Raw genomic sequence first — 19679 nt, forward strand, 5'->3', positions numbered from 1 at the left:
TGCTATACATCTCAAAGCCTATTTCAAGTGAGTTTAGAATTTAATTTCTAACTCAAGATGGTATGTGTTTTGGTCAAAAATCACACAAGGATAATGTAACCAAACTTTCTGAAAACGGGGTATGATGCTTGGTTAATTATGAAAGTAAAGGATCACTTCTGTGATAAAGATGCAAAGACACAATGATTTATACGAGGAAAAAGCCCTTGATCAATGAATGATCTCCGGCATAAAAAACCTCGGGTGATGGCAACTACCGATCACCAACTTCAATATAACAAAAATATGATTACAACTTTGGATGATAATGAGCTGAGTACAAGGATCACTATTGCTTTTGGTGTCTAAGTGTGTGAGAGTTGCGTTGTATGTCGTGTGTCCTTTCCAAATGATGGAGAAGTGATATTTATACATGTGTAGGTGACCTATTTTAGGTAGCTAAACTAATATTCAGCTCATTACCCCTTTAGAAATGAGATACAATCTAGCCTAAATAGCCGCCCATAAATCAAGCCATGTTTCCATATCCTGTGCAACGTCTATCTCTGATTTAGCTCTTGCCATAATTGTGAAGACGCGTCCCTGGATCATGACGCCTAGAGCGTATTCTGCTAGATGTTCCTGCGAAACAATATTGTATTAAGTCGAAGTGGCCGTTAGTATGAGGATCACCATAATGTCCCATGATCCTGATCCTGAAGTCCTGCTGAGGATCACTGTCTGCCAAAGAAACAAGGATCACTGGTTAGGATCATGTGTAAGGATCACCTATAATAAAAATCCAGCCCTAACAATTGCCCCCAAAATATAAGGAGTTGATTGTAAATTAACGAGTTGTATTTTGTTTTGATCTTATCTCCAACGGGCAACTCCGAGTAACTAGCCGTTAATATTGAACTAGCCGTTACGATCATTACGTCATGGATGTGACAATCCCTGCAAATCATGATTATAAATAGGAGATAGGGTGAGGATCAGTTTGTATTTAAATTCAAGATACACTCCCTTTATATTCTGCACCGAAGATTGATCAGGTATCTTTCTCTCTTTCTTTTCTCTTTGCTCTGTTTTCTGCTTCTACTCTGTTTCCGTCCCGTCACAAACATGTTGCTCCGGAATTCTCCACACAAGGATCCCAAGAAGGATAGTCCCTTAAAAAGCCAGGGGATTATCAAGGATTCTCCTACGGAGAGGTGCTGTTTCACTGATGTTCACATAGACAGAATTCGTCATTGTTTTCCGACGAATGCTGTTTTCAAATCCTTCACACCTACCGCTCTGAGTGACTCTGTTTCGAATACCTGGGTGGCTTTTCCTGCTACTCCATTCACCATAGGCTATTCATATCCTTTCCCATCGTTCACCCAATCTTTCTTTTCCTCAACCGGCATCTCATATATCCAAGCTATGCCGATGATCTGGAGGGTTCTGTATACCTTTGAGAGGATCATCGAGCAGGAAGGGATTGATCTGGGGATGGCGGAGTTAGCTGAGTTTTACGATTTCACCACATTCGGTTCTCACCGGTATTTGTTGAAACGGAAAGCCGGGGAGGATCATCCTGTTTTCAAGGTTACTAAGAACGATTCAAACTGGAAGCGTCGCTTTTTCTTTGTTAGGAGGGATTCCATCCCAGATGGGGAGGATCTGCCCAAGGAATGGGCCATTCATGGTAGGATAGAGGATCCTCGAAGGATCACTATCAGCCTTGTCTCATATAATGAGGATCACTAATATCTCTTTTTATCTTTTGTGCAGCTATATCCATTGCTCATTTGAAATTAAGCCCTGCTGCAAAAGAGAGAGTCCTAGCTTTTAAAAAGCTTGATCCTGAAGTTAGAAGCTTCCAAGTCACTATCCAAGATTCTCAAGAGATATCCTCTGCATCTGCCACAATGTCAAGTAAGTATCCTCATAGAAAGTAAGTTTTATGTAAGAGTATTTAATTTAACAAGGGAACTTATCTTGTTTCTGAATTGTGTAGGTGCTGGAAAATCTGCCAGGTCTGTTAAATCTGCCTCCAAATTTGGGATAAGTGATCTTGCCAATGTCACGTCTTCAAAGAAGAAGGCTCCTGCTGCCAGTCCTTCAGCATCAGCTCCTAAAGCGCCTATCCGAGGCAAAGGGAAGAAGAGGAAGGCTTCAGATGATCTCCAGGGATTTCCCCTCCTCCGTCAGCAATTCCTCGACTACGTGAATGAGGTAGGGATCACTGCCCCTGTTGGTTATCCGTCTCGCATATCCTGTTAGTGTATCCTGCTTTCTTTGAGGATCATCTGATCCTAAGCTTATCTTTTTTCTCCTGTTGCAGAAACTTGCCGAGATTGAGACCTATCTTGGCCATGTTGAGGACCAGGAGAGCCAAATTGCCGACCTCCAGCAAATGGGTGTGTTAAAGGATCTCAAGATAGGAGATCTTGAGAAGGAACTCCGGGTCATGAAGGCTGAGGCTGCTCAGAGGTTGATCGATATGGATAACGAGAAGCAGGAGATCACCCAAGATGCTAAGGTCTCCGCGGCAATTGCTATGTATAAGATACAACTTCAGATGGCCGAGGAGGCTCAGGATCCTACCTTTGACAAAAGCTCGTGGGATGTTGAAGGTTGGAAGGCAAGGCTGGCAGACCTGGAGGACGAGGATGAGGCTGAGGATATCCCAATGCTGGAGGGAGGTGATGCTGACAAGGATCAAGGTGGAGCAGCCGGTGGTGATGGAGCAGCAAAGGAGTAGGCTGCATGATTGGGCGATGATGGATATTGTTGACTAGGCCGTAGCCCAATTTTTTTAGGTTTGGTAGTGGTTTTTGTGGTTGTTGATGGTTTGAGACAATTATGGTTTGTAATCTTCGAACAATAGTTTTTAGGGTTAAGGATCCTGGATCCTTTGAACAATGGGTAGGATTGCAAAAGGTGGAGGGATCCTCTGTTTGGGGGATGAAACCTTTGTGATCCTGCCGCTTTTTAATTTCCTGCATAATGCTAAGACCGCATAGACAATGGACACCCTTTGCCAACCCATGTGGACGGGCCACGTTTTGCTGGTAGAAATGTGGGTTGGCAATTTTGACAACTTTTTGAAAGGGTTAATGATCCTTTTATTTAATAATATAACTTAACTTTTCTGGCTTATCTCGTGTTGTTATCCTTATCTTCTTGTTTCTCAGTTGTTTTTGTAGTATATTTTAAAGTAGCAAGAGTTGAAAATATGTTATCCAAATTTAGGATATGATCCTAGATCAAATATCCTGATATTGAAAGTTTTCAAAGTACTTTAGTTCAAGGATCATAGGTTTGGTTGTCAAAGTATAAGGGTCGGTTAGGATAATGAATATAATCAAAATAGTCAAGGATCATACCTGAGGACCCAAGTTAGGATCCTTACCTTCAATCAAGACAATCATAGATAAGACTTTGATAGTTAATAAGGATTAAGGATCCTTATATGTTTAGACATCCAAAACCTGAAAAGTGAGATATAACTTGGGACTAAGCCAATGTAAAAGATAAATTAGTAACTGGGGACATGCCCAAAGGATAACTGGGGATGATCCCGGGGGATCACTGGGGACAAAACCCAAAGGATAACTGGGGACAAGCCCAAAGAATAACTGGGGACAAGCCCAAAGAATCGTATGTAAACTGGAGTATGGCCCTTTTCTGGCGACTATCCAAACTTAGTGACATGAAAATGTCAAAACCTTAGCTAACGTGAAAACGTTAGAAACCTTAGGAACGGATGTATGGTACGTCTACCATTATACGTAGGATCCTAAATATAGCCAGTACGATGAGGTTGTCAGCCCCGAAAGTGGGTACTGGTCCCAAAGACGTGAACTATACCAGGATCATCGTGCGCTGCTGGCGGAAACTGGTGATAATCCCAAGGATAACTGGGGTTGGACCCAAGGATCTGTGGTGCTTTTGGAGATCTTTGACGATTTGCTGAAGATACCTGAACTATCATAACTCAAATGGTTTGTGAGTAGAGGATGAAGGATACATGATCCTTATCCTTAGGTAAAAAGTAAGAAAATGCAATAGTTTTAGGATAAGCATATTACCAGAGTAAGGATCACTGATATCTCCGGGATCCTTCAAGGATACTTCTATGTAAGGATCACATGCATGAAGGATCATGTTCACATGAAATATTTCTTTAAGTGAACAGCATTCCAGGCTCTTGGTAACAAGTTTCCTTCCATGGTTAGCAACCTGTATGCCCCTTTCCTGCTTCAGCTTCAATCAAGTAGGGACCTTCCCATTTTGGTGCTAGCTTCCCGTCAGCAGGATTGATAGTATTTTGAAATGCTTTTCTCAACACCATATCTCCGACTTGGAACTTCCTTATCCTGACATTTTTGTTGTAGGTACCAGCCATTCTTTGTTGGTAGCTTGCCATCCTTATTCTAGCTAGATCCCTGATTTCCTCAATAGTATCCAAATCCTGAGCTAGGATTGCAGCATTTTCTTCAGGATCACGAGCAATTGTTCTAGCAGTTGGGATCACCATCTCTGTTGGGATCACTGCTTCTGCCCCAAATACTTAAGAGAAAGGTGTTTGACCAGTGGCATTCTTGGGAGTTGTCCTATCAGCCCATAGCACATAAGGTAACTCCTCTGCCCATTTTCCTTTCTTGGATCCTAGCTTCTTCTTCAGATTGTTGATGATGATCTTGTTGGATGATTCTGCTTGACCATTGGCTTGTGGATGAACTGGTGTTGATGTTATCATCTTGATTCCCCAACTGTCACAAAAGTTAGTGGTTCTGCTTCCAATGAATTGGGAGCCATTATCACATACAATTTCAGAGGGAATGCCAAATCTAGTTATAATGTTTCTTTTAATGAAGGATATGACTTCCTTTTCTCTGACTTGAGCGAAGGCTTCAGCTTCTATCCACTTGGAAAAATAGTCAGTCATGGCAAGCATAAATACTTTTCCACCAGGTGCTTTAGGGAGCTTGCCAACTATATCCATTCCCCATCTCATGAATGGCCAAGAGGATGGTATTGGGTGTAAAAATTCAGCTGGCTGATGGAGGATATTGCTATGCCTTTGGCAAGGATCACATTTCTTAGCATACTCTACAGCATCCCTTTTCATGGTTGGCTAGTAGTATCCTGTTCTAAGGATCCTTGAGAATAATGCCCTGCCCCCAGTGTGGTTTCCACAATCTCCTTCATGGAAGTCCCTCAACACTTCTTCAATTTCAGGATCCTCAATACATCTTAAATATGGTCCTGCAAGGGATCGTTTATATAGCACATTATTCAAGATTGTAAATTGAGATACCTTGATCCTGAAAGCTCTAGGATTTTCTCCCATTGGAATCTCTCCGTTTTGCAAGTATTTCATGATTGGTGGGATCCATGATCCTGAATAAGATTGAGCTTCTTCACTAGGGATTACTGCAGTATCCTCTTCTATTTCCATGGCCACTTGATTTTCAATAGCAGGAGCCAGGATATGGATGATAGGGATACTTATGTCTTCTGGAATTTTTAAGGATGATCCTAGGTTGGCCAATGCATCAGCTTCCGTGTTATCCTCCCTTGGTACCTGTGTTAAGCTAAAAGAAACAAAAGAGAGTGCCAATTCTTTGACTATCTCTAAATATTTGGTTAGTTTTTCACCTTTAACAGCATAGGATCCATTAAAGTGATTGGTGATCAATAATGAGTCTACATATACTTCGAGATATTTTACCCCCATATCCTTAGCAATTTGTAAGCCAGCAATTAAGGCTTCATATTCTGCCTCATTGTTAGTTGCTTGGAACTCACAGGCTATGGAGTGGGGTATTATGTCCCCCTGTGGCGATTTTAGTAGGATCCCTAGCCCTGTGCCTTTGATATTTGAGGATCCGTCAGTGTGTAGTATCCAAGGATCCTTGGTCTCATCCAGCTGCTGGACCTCCAATTCCGCTTCTTTTTGTAGATCACTACTGAAATCAGCCACAAAGTCAGCTAGTGCTTGAGATTTAATGGCTGTTCTTGGTTCATATCTTATATCATGGGCACTAAGCTTCACTGCCCACTTAGCCATCCTCCCTGACATCTCCGGTTTCCTGAGGACATTCTTAATTGGAAAATTAGTTTTAACAACAATAGTATGGGTTTCAAAATAATGCCTTAACTTAGTGGATGCCATGATTAATGTAAGAATAAGTTTTTCGAGGTGTGAGTACCTGGATTCGGCATCAAGCAAACTTTTACTTACATAGTAGATAGGATATTGTGTACCTTCATGATCCTTGACAAGGACTGCACTTACAGCGGTTGAGGATACCGCCAGGTATAAGGATAACACATCTCCTTTTTCCGGTTTTGCTAATGCTGGTGCTGAGGACATATATTCTTTAAGGGCTTGTAAAGCGTTCTCATGTTTCTCAGTCCATTCAAACTTCTTATTCTTCCTTAGGATATCGTAGAATTCTTTGCATTTTTCTGAGGATTTCGATATGAACCTGTTCAAAGCTGCTATCCTGCCTGTCAGTCTTTGAACATCCTTGGCATTGGCAGGAGATTTGATATTTATTAATGCTTTGATTTGTTCCGGGCTTGCTTTAATGCCCCTCTGGGTTACCATGTATCCTAAGAACTTTCCTGCCTTAACACCAAAATGGCATTTTGAAGGATTAAGTTTCATGTTGTAATTATCAAGGATATCGAATGCTTCTTCCAAGTCCCTTAGGTGATCCTCAGCTTTCTTTGACTTGACCACCATATCATCTATGTACACCTCCATAGTTTTTCCGATTTGATCTTTGAACATCATATTTACCAGCCTTTGATATGTTGCACCTGCATTTCTTAGTCCAAAAGGCATGGCAATATAACAATATAAACCGGTTGGGGTCATAAAGGCTGTATCCTCTTGGTCAGATGGTTCCATCTGAATTTGTTGGAATCCAGATGATGCATCCATAAAGGTTAACAGTTCATGCCCCGCTGTTGCATCCACCATGGAGTCAATGTGGGGTAATGGGAAAGGATCCTTGGGACATGCCTTATTCAAATCAGTGAAATCGACACATACCCTCCACTTTTCGTTTTTCTTTTGGACAACAACCACATTGGCTAACCATTTTGGATACTTTACCTCTCTGATCATACCTGCTCGAAGTAGTCTCTCTACTTCTTCTTGGATAATGGCATTCCTTTCTGGTGCAAACTTCCTCCTTTTTTGATGGATTGGTTTGATAGACCTGTCAATGCCAAGTTTGTGAGTAATAATATCCTTAGATATACTTGTCATATCTTCATGTTTCCAAGCAAAGGTAGATTTTCTTCTTTTGAGGAAGGATATCATGTCTTCTTTCATCTTGCCAAGAATCCCTGATCCAATATAGATTTTTGATTCAGGATCACTAGGATCCAAGAGGATTTCGTCCACATCTTGTTCCCTTGCCTCCAAGACATTCCTCGGAGGATACTGTAATTGCTATTGCTCCCTTGGCTTCGAGGTTGGCTTCATGGATGAGGTATAACAATCCTTAGCCTCCTGCTGATCACTGTCGATCTTGATTATCCCCCATGGGCTAGGGAGCTTCACACATTGATGGTAGGTAGATGGAACTGCTTTCATGTCATGTATCCAAGGCCTGCCAAGGATAACGTTGCAACAAGACAAACAGTCAATAACACAAAATTTTTGGTAATTATGTAATCCTTCCACGTAGATTGGGAGTTTGATGTCCCCCAGGGTTTTCTTCGTTTCCCCACTGAATCCTACAAGCACGGAGGATCTCGGTGTGATGTCTGATTCTGGGATTCCCATCTTCTTCAGGACATCAAGCTGGATAATGTTCACTGAGCTCCCTCCATCAATAAGGATCCTGCGGACAAAATGGTTAGAGATAAAGAGAGTGATAACTAAACTATCATGGTGAGGATCCTGAATGTTAATGCGATCATCCTCATCAAATGTTATCATCTTCCCTTCTGAGACACTTGAGGTTCTAATAGGCCTTTCTCCATTATCCATTTTTGATTCTTTTGCATGTCTTTTGGCCGCTGAAAAGGATGTACCACAGATGTCTGATCCTCCGGATATAAAGTTGATCACTTGTGCATTTGCCGGAGGTGCTGGAGCCTTTTCAGGGATCCTTTCAGGATCCTGGGTCCTTTGCTTTTTTCTCCCTAACAATTCTTTTAGATGCCCCTTGCTTAGCAGGTATCCAATTTCTCTTCTTAAGGCTATGCAATCTTCAGTTAGATGCCCGAAATCCTCATGGTATGCACACCATTTGGACTTGTCTTTAGTCCCGGATGGTTTATCATTCTTCCTGGGCCACCTAGCTTTTTCACCTAGATTCTGCATTGCAAGGATTAGTTCATGATTATCAACGGAAAAACAATATTCTGAGATTGGAGGATATTCTTCATCATCCTCTTCTTGGTCAACAGCATGCACATTCTTGTTCTCATTTCTATGGTAGGATTTGAACTTGTTGCTCTTGAAGGAGGATCCTTGCTTATCTTGTTTTGAGGATCCTACTTGTCTCTCCTGGATCCTCTTGTCATCCTCTAGCCGGATGAACCTGAGTGCTCGAGTTCTTACTTCATCTAGATTCCTGCACGGTGTCATAACAAGATCATCATAGAATAATGAATCCTTAAGCAGTCCCATTTTGAAGGCTTCAACAGCCGTAGCCATATCCAAGTTGGGAATGTCCAAGGATTCTTTACTAAATTTAGTTATATAATCCCTTAATGATTCATTATGATTTTGAGTTATCCTGTACAAATCACTAGTTAATTTTTCAAATTTTCTGCTACAAGAGAATTGGTTATTGAATAAATTAACTAAATTAGCAAATGAAGTAATAGAGTAGGGGGGAAGACTTAGCAGCCATTTAAGAGCTGATCCTGTAAGAGTGGATCCAAATCCTTTACATAGGCATGCTTCCTTCAATTTTTCTGGGATAGGATTGATCTCCATCCTCTCCCTGTATTGTGCTATATGCTCCTCTGGATCCGTTGTACCATCATACAGCTTCATGGTAGGGATATGGAACCTTTTGGGTACCTCTGCATCACAAATTGGTGGTGCACAGCGAGATACCTTGTGGCTTCCATCTGCAATCTCTGGGATAGGCTTGACTACCCCTGGAACGCTTGAGATCATGTCCTTTAGTTTCTGTAATTCCCTGGCCATAGCATGATTGGTACCTGTATCCTGCATGAATCCATGGTTAGTGGTAGGATAATTATTTAAAGTGTTACCTCCCATTGGGTTCAAGTTAGGGAATCCATATTGCTGGGATTCCGGAACAACGGAGGGACCAGTGGAAGCAATGGTCTGCATTGGAATGAAGTCCCCTTGATGGACATCTAGACTTCCTGTTTGCAAACTTTTTAGGGATCCTGGTATCTGTAAGGATCCTGGTATCTGGGATGATCCTGGAACGAAGGAAGATCCTTGAACCGGGGATGATCCTGGAACAAAGGAGGGTCCTTGAACCTGGGATGATCCTGGAACAAAGGAGGATCCTTGGCCCTGAAATGATCCTGGAACAAAGTAGGATCCTTGAAGCTGCTGTGCCCCCGGATAGGCTCCCGGATTCATGAAGGATCCCATGTATTGAGGATAGGATCCTATTGGCTGAAAATGTGAATCTGATGTCTGAGTCATTGCTGCCGAGTTGAGACGTGATCCTCTTGACTCCCTTATGATTTGCACGTCGGGGATCCCTGATGGCTGGGAAGTGATCATTGGAGTATCGAAGCTCAAGGATTTGGGCATCAGTGGGGAATGATCCTCTGCCGCTTTCTTTTGTCTTTTGAGGTCTCCAATTTCCCTGAGGATCCTGTCATTAGTCTCATCCTGTTGCTGCATACGATCCTTCATCTGCAAAATTAAAGCAAATACATCACTAGTACTGGGAATAGAAGAATTCATAGCAGAAGAAGATAAAGGTTTAGAGAAAGTGGGAGTTGATCTTTTCTCAGTATTTTTCTGAGATCCTGCAGGTGGAGGAGGCAAAGTGATCTGTGATGAGGTGACTGCAGACATCGCCGTGGACGTGTTCTTCAATGATGAAGCCATGTAACTCTTTGAAATGATTTCGAACAAAAAGATTTTCTTATGAATGAAGCACCAATTGCCCCACGGTGGGCGCCAAACTGTTTTGGTCAAAAATCACACAAGGATAATGTAACCAAACTTTCTGAAAACGGGGTATGATGCTTGGTTAATTATGAAAGTAAAGGATCACTTCTGTGATAAAGATGCAAAGACACAATGATTTATACGAGGAAAAAGCCCTTGATCAATGAATGATCTCCGGCATAAAAAACCTCGGGTGATGGCAACTACCGATCACCAACTTCAATATAACAAAAATATGATTACAACTTTGGATGATAATGAGCTGAGTACAAGGATCACTATTGCTTTTGGTGTCTAAGTGTGTGAGAGTTGCGTTGTATGTCGTGTGTCCTTTCCAAATGATGGAGAAGTGATATTTATACATGTGTAGGTGACCTATTTTAGGTAGCTAAACTAATATTCAGCTCATTACCCCTTTAGAAATGAGATACAATCTAGCCTAAATAGCCGCCCATAAATCAAGCCATGTTTCCATATCCTGTGCAACGTCTATCTCTGATTTAGCTCTTGCCATAATTGTGAAGACGCGTCCCTGGATCATGACGCCTAGAGCGTATTCTGCTAGATGTTCCTGCGAAACAATATTGTATTAAGTCGAAGTGGCCGTTAGTATGAGGATCACCATAATGTCCCATGATCCTGATCCTGAAGTCCTGCTGAGGATCACTGTCTGCCAAAGAAACAAGGATCACTGGTTAGGATCATGTGTAAGGATCACCTATAATAAAATCCAGCCCTAACAAATATTAACACCTATCTTTTTACCTTTGCAGGGTCTTGAGCGTTTGGTTATTTATACCAAGAATCCTGCAAGCTTAACAAGACACTCGAATCTAAATTAAAGGAAGCAGAAGTCACGATCTCCGACCAAGGTATGATTGCGGCCGCCAAATCTCGTCATTACGAGGAGAAATACAAAGCTATGACCCAAGAACACCAAGCTGCTCTCAACCAAGCCACTCTTCAAGCCCAGGCCGATCTAGAAGCCGCTCATGTGCAGTACGAACGGGATATGGTCAGCTACCGGGAGAGCCTCAAAAGTTCGTTGTCATTTTCTCCTCCAAGCCAGGTTGAAGATGGCTCACGAAGCCAAAACATTAGGCTTCGACTGTCCTTCCTGGGATGTTGGTGCTTGGGAGACCAAGCTAAAGAACCTCAGCGGCACCTTCTCCAAATCAAATGTCGACGAGTCTTCCAAAGCGGCCGAAAAAGCAACTGATGTTGAGAAGGATGCTGAGGCGGATTCCAAGATGGATGCCGCTGAAACCACTATGGACCAAGAAGGCACTACCCCCTAGAACTTATTTCTTTTGAATTATTCGAACAATTTTACGTTTCTAAGAACAATTTATGTTTTTTGTATCTAAACAATTCGATAGCCGAAGGTGGATGGGTCCTGGGTTTCAGGATGAAACCTTCGGTTATCAAAGAATAATTTCATCTCTTTAATCTTTCTAAGTATAAATTTTAGCTTTGCAAAATTTCATACTGTTATCTTATAATATATCCTGATCAGTATCCTCAGCAATATACTGTAAACTTTCTAGTAGATAGAACTCACAAACATCGCTTCGGTTTTGTAGAAAGTTTTTGATTAATAACCAGTTTTAAATGATCAAAATTCCAAACTATTATTAGTTTCAAACACTCTAATCAAATATTCTGAAAAAGACTTTGAGAATATATCAGGATACTTGTCCTTTTTATATAAACATAATGTCACTAAAAACTTAACGATGTTTACAAAGGAAAGATCATACCAGAAATAGGGTATAAACCTATTACCAAACTTCAGTCCCTTTGCAATTCTTCCCATAAAGATGTCCCAGTGCAAGGTATTTAGTGCATTAGTTCCAAATCCATCTTTTTAGCTTTTTCACCACCTTAATGGGAATGTCCCCTGTGTACAATGCCTTTAAATACTTTAGAAATCTCCTGAATGTCTGTTCCATTGTTTAGGCAATTTTTTTATGTCCAAGGGCAAAACCCAAGGATGTACTGGAGATAAATCCCTTGTATCCTGGGGAAAATCCCAAATTTTTGTGCGCTACAGGCGGGAGTGTATAAACTCCAAGACTTAGAAAGGTGAAAACCTTTAAACCTTAGAGAGTATGAAAATACCCTTTCGTGAGAGAGGGTGATCAATCCTCATATACCTTTAGGATTCAGGATATAGCCAATAGTAACGAAATTGTCAGCCACTTTTACATGGACTGGTCCCGCCACCTTGAACTATCCTGAATAACTTGAGCTCCAGGCGGGGTGTTCAAACCCAATTCAGAAGAAAGGTGAATACCTTTAAACCTGTGAAGGGATCAGTATCCCTTAAACGTGAGAGAGGGGGCCAATCCTCTAATCTTTCAAGTTATCCTAGCACATATCCTGGAGCTACATCCTGAAACATATCTTGCAAAACAATTGTAAACTAAGGTGGGTGTTAGCTTGGCTAACACCCCTCCGATGCTTAAGTCAGTATTGGGTTACAAAGAATAAATTAAACCAAACATATTTAAAAAAGGTAGAATTCAAACCATCCTGAGTTAGAAATTAAATTCTAAACTCACTTGAAATAGAGCTTGAGGTGTATAGCATTCCAGGACCTCGGTAGCATATCCCCCTCCATATTCTTGACTCTGTATGCTCCTTTTCCTGCTTCTGATTCAACCTCGTATGGTCCTTCCATTTTGGGGCTTGCTTGCCATCGGCAGGAATTAGTAGTATTCTGAAAAGCCTTTCTTAGCACCCAATCTCCAACCTTAAACCTTCTGGTCCTAATGTTCTTGTTATATGCCCTGGATATTCTCTGTTGATATGCTGCCATCCTTAGCCTTGCCGCATCTCTTTTTCATCTATAGTGTCTAAATCTTGACACAAGGCTTCAGGATTCTGCTCAGGATCACTTAGGGTAGATCTTACAGTGGGCATTGTCATTTCTGTCGGGATTACTGCCTCTGCTCCAAATACTAAGGAAAATGGAGTTTGCCCAGTAGCATTCTTCACAGTTGTCCGTCAGCCCATAGACAAATGGTAATTCTTCTGCCCATCTTCCCTTCTTAGCCCCAAGTCTCTTTTTCAAATTGTTGACAATTATCTTGTTTGAGGATTCTGCCTGCCCATTCGCTTGAGGGTGTACTGGAGTAGATGTTATCATTTTGATCCCCCAACTCTTGCAGAAATCAGTGGTCCTCTTGCTTATAAACTGGGACCCATTATCACAGATGATTTCAGCTGGTACCCCAAACCTGGTCAGGATATTCCTTTTTATGAAGGATACTACTTCTTGGTCTCTAACTTGGACAAACGCTTCAGCTTCAACCCACTTAGAGAAATAATCCGTCATTGCTAGCATAAAGACTTTTCCTCCTGGGCCTTTGGTAATTTTCCTACTATATCCATGCCCCACTTCATAAATGGCCAAGGGGAAACAATAGGATATAACGGTTCAGCGGCTGATGCAATATGTTACTATGTCTTTGACATGCATCACATCTTCGAGCATACTCTGCGGCATCTTTTCTCATTGTTGGCCAATAATATCCTGTCCTTAATACTTTTGAAAATAATGACCTGCCCCCAGTATGGTTACCACAATCCCCTTCATGTATATCCCAAGTACTTCTTTGGCTTCAGGATCCTCCAAGCATCTCAAGTATGGTCCTGCAAGAGATTTCTATATAAAATATTATTTATAATAGTGAATCGTGATACCTTCATCCTAAATGCCTTAGGATTTTCATCTTCGGGGATATGTCCTTCCTTGAGATATCTCATAATTGGAGTTGTCCAGGATTTAGGATCCCCTTCAGGATACACCACTCCAGGATTTTGAATACTTGCTACTTCCTTATGCTGAGGATCCGTTGCAGGATACAGGATATGTAATATCGGTATCGGGGTCCCTTCTGGTATCCTGATTGATGATCCCAAGTTTGCCAATGCGTCTGCTTCGGCGTTATCCTCTCTTGGTACCTGTTCAAGTGTAAAAATATCGAAATATCCTGCTAATTTTTTAAGAATACCGAGGTATTCAATTAGTTTCTCACCCTTGACTGCATAGGATCCATTAAAAATGATTAGTAATTAACAAGGAATCAACATATACTTGCAAATTCTTGATATTCATATTCTTAGCCAATTCTAATCCTGCAATTAAAGCTTCATATTCTGCCTCATTGTTAGTAGCAGGGAATTCACATCTAACAGCCTGGGGTATTATGTCCCCCTGTGGCGATTTTAGTAGTATACCTAAACCTACACCCCTTACATTAGATGCACCATCAGTATATAATGTCCAGGATTCTAAGTTCTCTCCTAGTTGTTGCACTTCTAGGTCTACTTCATTTTGAATATCACTACTGAAATCAGCCACAAAGTCCGCTAGAGCCTGAGACTTTATTGCATTTCTAGGTTCATATATTAAATCATAGGCACTTAATTTTACCGACCACTTAGCCATTCTACCCGACATCTCCGGTTTCCTAAGCACATTCTTAACAGGATAATTAGTTTTAACATGAATCCTATGTGTTTCAAAATAATGTCTAAGCTTTGTTGATGCCATTACTAGAGCCAATATTAGCTTTTCTAGGTGAGAATATCTAGTTTTAGCATTTAACAAACTTTTGCTAACATAATAAACAGGATACTGCTGACCTTCATGATCCTTTACGAGTACTGCACTTACTGCATTCCCTGATACTGCAAGATACAGGGATAATGGTTCACCATCTTCAGGCTTCATCAATAGAGGCGCGGTTGAGAGATACTGCTTCAAATCCTGTAGGGCTGCTTCATGCTTCTCGCCCCATTCAAATTTCTTATTCTTTTTCAGGATATCATAGAATTCTTTACACTTTTCCGAGGATCTTGAAATAAACCTATTCAAGGCTGCCACTCGTCCTGTTAGCCGCTGAACATCCTTCATATTCGAGGGTGACTTTATATTCAAGATAGCTTTAATCTGCTCCGGGCTCGCCTCTATCCCTCTTTTTGTCACCATGTATCCAAGAAACTTTCCTGCCCCCACTCCGAAATGGCATTTAGCAGGATTCAACTTCATGTTGTATTGATCCAGGATATCAAATGCTCCTTGATATCCTGGAGGTGATCCTCAGCCTTTTTAGATTTCACCACCATATCATCGATATACACTTCCATGGTGTCCCCAGTTTGTCTTTGAACATCATGTTCACCAATCTCTGGTACGTTGCACCTGCATTTTTTAAACCAAAAGGCATAGCAGTATAACAGTAAATACCTGTTGGTGTCATGAAAGCAGTATCCTCCTGGTCTGAAGGTTCCATTTGAATCTGCTGGAATCCTGAGGATGCATCCATGAAGGTTAACATTTCATGGCCGGCAGTGGCATCCACCATCGAGTCTATATGAGGCAGAGGGAATGGGTCTTTTGGACAAGCTTTGTTCAGGTCTGTGTAGTCTACACAGACTCTCCACTTCCCATTCTTCTTTTGAACCACTACCACATTTGCTAGCCATCTAGGGAATTTGACTTCTCTAATCATTCTAGACTTCAATAATCTTTCAACTTCCTCTTGGATAATTGCATTCCGTTCAGGGGCGAATTTCCTTCTCTTTTGTTGTATAGGCTTGTATGACCTGTCAATTCCAAGCTTTGTGAGTAATAATGTCTTTTGATATACCTGTCATATCCTCATGCTTCCATGCGAATGTAGACATCCTGCATTTCAGAAAGTTAGTTAATTGTTCTTCAATATCCTGAGGGATATTGGTCCTACGAGCACCGAGATATCAGGATTATCCTGGTCCAGGATAACTTTCTTCACATCCTGCTCCGAATCTCCACGATATCCTGGGCCCGCATCTTTAATTGCTATGCTGGACTTGGTTTGGCCGAGGATTTCATTGAGGATGAGTAACATTCTTTCGCTTCTTGCTGATCACTATCGATTTTGACAACTCCCCAAGGGGTAGGGATCTTGATGCATTGGTGGTATGTTGATGGAACGGCCTTCATATCATGAATCCACGGTCTTCCCAGGATGATGTTATAGCAGGATAGAGAATCCATCACACAGAAACGTTGCATCTTGTTGACTCCTTCAACATATACGGGCAGCTTTATCTCTCCCACTGTGTTCCTAGCTTCTCCACTGAAACCAACGAGCCAGAATAGACTTCGAAGAGATATCCATCGGAGACACATTCATTCTCTTCAGAGTCTCCAGTTGGATTATGTTGACGGAACTGCCATTATCAACCAGTATCCTGCGTACAAAATGGTTAGCCACATATAACGTTATTACCAGAGCATCATGGTGAGGATCCTGGACAGTATCCCTGTCATCAGCGTCAAACGTGATCATTTTGTCAGTTGTGAGGGTAGTCATCTTGACAGGTTTGTCTCCCCTCTCAGCCTTAGCTTCTTTTGCATGTCTCTTCGCCGCCGAATACGAAGTCCCACAAATATCGATCCTCCCGAAATAAAGTTGATTATCTTGGCATCCGGGGGAGGTGAGGCTGCTCGTTCAGGATCCTTTTCAGTATCCTGTCCTTTATTCTTTTTCTTCCCAAGAGATCTTTTAGATATCCCTTGCTCAGAAGATAGCTTATTTCCTTCCTCAAAGCAATGCAATCCTCCGTAACATGTCCGAAATCCTCATGGAAGGCACACCATTTGGATTTATCCTTCCAATCAGCTTTTTGTTGATTCTTCCGAGGCCACCTGGCTTTATCTCCCAGACCCTGCATAGCATACATTAGTTCAGGTATATTAACAGAAAAACAATATTCAGATAATTCAGGATATTCTTCAGGATCCTCGTCTTCAACAGCATTCACTCTCTTGTTATCATTTCTGCCATATGGCTTGGAGCGATATGGCTTATATGAGGATTCTGATTTCCTGTTAGTGATTCGTATGTTGAGGATGCATTCATCCTTTCTTGCATTTTCTTGTCATCCTCCAATCGAATATATCTTAGAGCCCTGTTACGAGCCTCGTCGAGATTCCTGCAGGGATTCATTACAAGATCCTGATAAAACTGAGAGTCCTTTGTGCAACCCCATCTTAAAGGCTTGCACAGCTGTTGCAACATCAAGATGTGGGATATCCAAGGATTCTCGACTGAATTTGTTCACATAATCCCTCAAGGATTCCTGAGGTCCTTGAGTTATCCTGTAAAGATCACTGGTTAGTTTTTTCAAAACTCCGACTGCAAGAAAATTGACTATTAAATAAATTCACTAAGTGGGCAAAATGATGTAATCGAATGCGGAGGAACATTTAACAGCCATTTTAAGGCTGATCCTGTCAGAGTAGAACCGAAACCCTTGCACAGGCAAGCTTCCTTGAGATCCGGAGGGATAGGGTTGATCTCCATCCTTTCCCTATACTGGGCAATATGCTCTTCAGGATCCGTGGTTCCATCGTAAAGCTTCATGTTCGGAGTCTGAAATCTTTTGGGATTTCAGCATCACATATAGGATGCACGAACCGAGATATCCTGTGGCTATCCTGGGATACTTCAGGAATTGGCTGCACCACCCCAGGTACACTGGATATCATATCCTTTAATTCTGAAGCTCCCTGGATAATTCTGACGTTACAGTTGTATCCTGCAAAGATCCAACACTGTTAGTGGCAATAGCATTATTATTATTAGATACGTTACCAGTCGGAGGATTCTGCCCATATCCCGAAGCATATCCTGAGCTCCTCACGGTTGACATCCTAACCGAGGAGGGTATTCTCAGGAGTAGGATTCTGGGAGAAGGCTGGGCACAATATTCCCCCTATTATCCTCAGTATACACGGCTGAACTAAAGTTCAAAGCTCTGGGCTGTAATGGAGTGACGATATCCTCAGCAGGTCTGCTCGAGCCGGACTTCAGGAGTTGTATCTCCTCAACAGCATCTGGTTTGTTTCCTGTTGCTGCCTCATTTGTTCCTGCACACTCCCAAATAAGGTTAGAATTTCATCATTAGAAGCCAAAATCGGAGCAGATCCCTGAACAGTCCGGTAGGGATAATGTCCTGAGGTTGCGAAGAAGATTGCATCCTTGGAGGAGGTGGTGGAAGCACTGGACCAGTAGTAGCAGAAGTCATAGCAGACACAGTAGAGGAACTCATGTTTGATCTTGAGGCCATTTGGACAATGTGGCAAAAAGTTTTGAAAACAGAAAAACTGATTAGCGATTTGATAAAAATTTTTTAGTAAAGAGAGCACCACTTGCCCCACGGTGGGCCCAAATTGTTTTGGTCAAAAATTACCTAAGCAATTTAGTGATCAAATTAGTTAAGTTGAGGTAGTGTGCTAGAAAGTGTTTTTGAAAATGTGCTTGTAAGTTGTTTATAAAATCAGTATTCGGGATACGGCTCAGGATATCGAGCTGTATCATGATCAAACAATGAGCAGAAAGTAAAGTAAATGACACGAGATGTACGAGGAAAGCCCTTGATCAATCTAGATCGCCGGCATAAAACCTCGGGAGCTGACAATCGCAGCTGCCTTGTTCTTCTATTGCTTCAAATATCAGGATACAGTGCATGGATGTGGTGCGGATCAACTAAGTGTTACAATATGATTTGGATACAAGTGTGGTGATTGCCTGTGAACTAGAGAGTAAGAGCGTACGGAAGTGTTGGTTGAAAGAGTGTGGGCCTTAAACTGATCGCCAATCTATATTTATAGTAAAGATAAATCCAACAAACTATCCTAAACTTGCGGGATTCACCGGATATTCCTTCTTTGAACGTTGTAGACCTGGTCTTTCGGGCTCAACGTCTCTTCTTCAACGGATTCCTCCGAGTCTTGAGGAGAAGAAGTCCTTTCGACCGTTAGTAGGCCTTAACCTCCAACCTGGACGTGGTTAATTAATAAATCTCAGGATATTACCCAAGATGTCAGCAGTATCCTCTTCCAGCATCCTGGTCACAAGCGAACAAACAAAGGCAGGATATTGGTCAGGATATGTATGCTTAGAAAATGACCCATAACAATATACTTGCAAATTCTTGATACTCATACTCTTAGCCAATTCTAATCCTGCAATTAAAGCTTCATATTCTGCCTCATTATTAGTTGCAGGAAATTCACACCTAATAGCCTGGGGTAATATGTCCCCTATGGCGATTTTAGTAGTATACCTAAACCTACACCTCTTATATTGGAAGCACCATCAGTATACAATGTCCATGATCCTGAGGATTTCCTAACTGTTGAACTTCTAGGTCTACCTCATCCTGAATGTCACTACTGAAATCAGCCACAAAGTCAGCTAAAGCCTGAGACTTTATGGCATTTCTAAGTTCATATACTAAATCATAAGCACTCAACTTTACTGACCACTTGGCCATCCTGCCTGACATCTCTGGTTTCCTAAGAACATTTTTGATAGGATAATTCGTTTTAACATGGATCCTATGTGTCTCAAAATAATGTATAAGCTTTGTCGATGCCATGACTAGAGCTAATATCAATTTTTCTAAATGAGAATACCTAGTTTCAACATCTAAAAACTTTTACTAACATAATAAACAGGATATTGCTGACCTTCATGGTCTTTTATAAGAACGACACTTACAG

Source organism: Helianthus annuus, chromosome 10, assembly GCF_002127325.2.
Source record: "Helianthus annuus cultivar XRQ/B chromosome 10, HanXRQr2.0-SUNRISE, whole genome shotgun sequence".
Classification (NCBI taxonomy): Eukaryota; Viridiplantae; Streptophyta; class Magnoliopsida; order Asterales; family Asteraceae; genus Helianthus; species Helianthus annuus.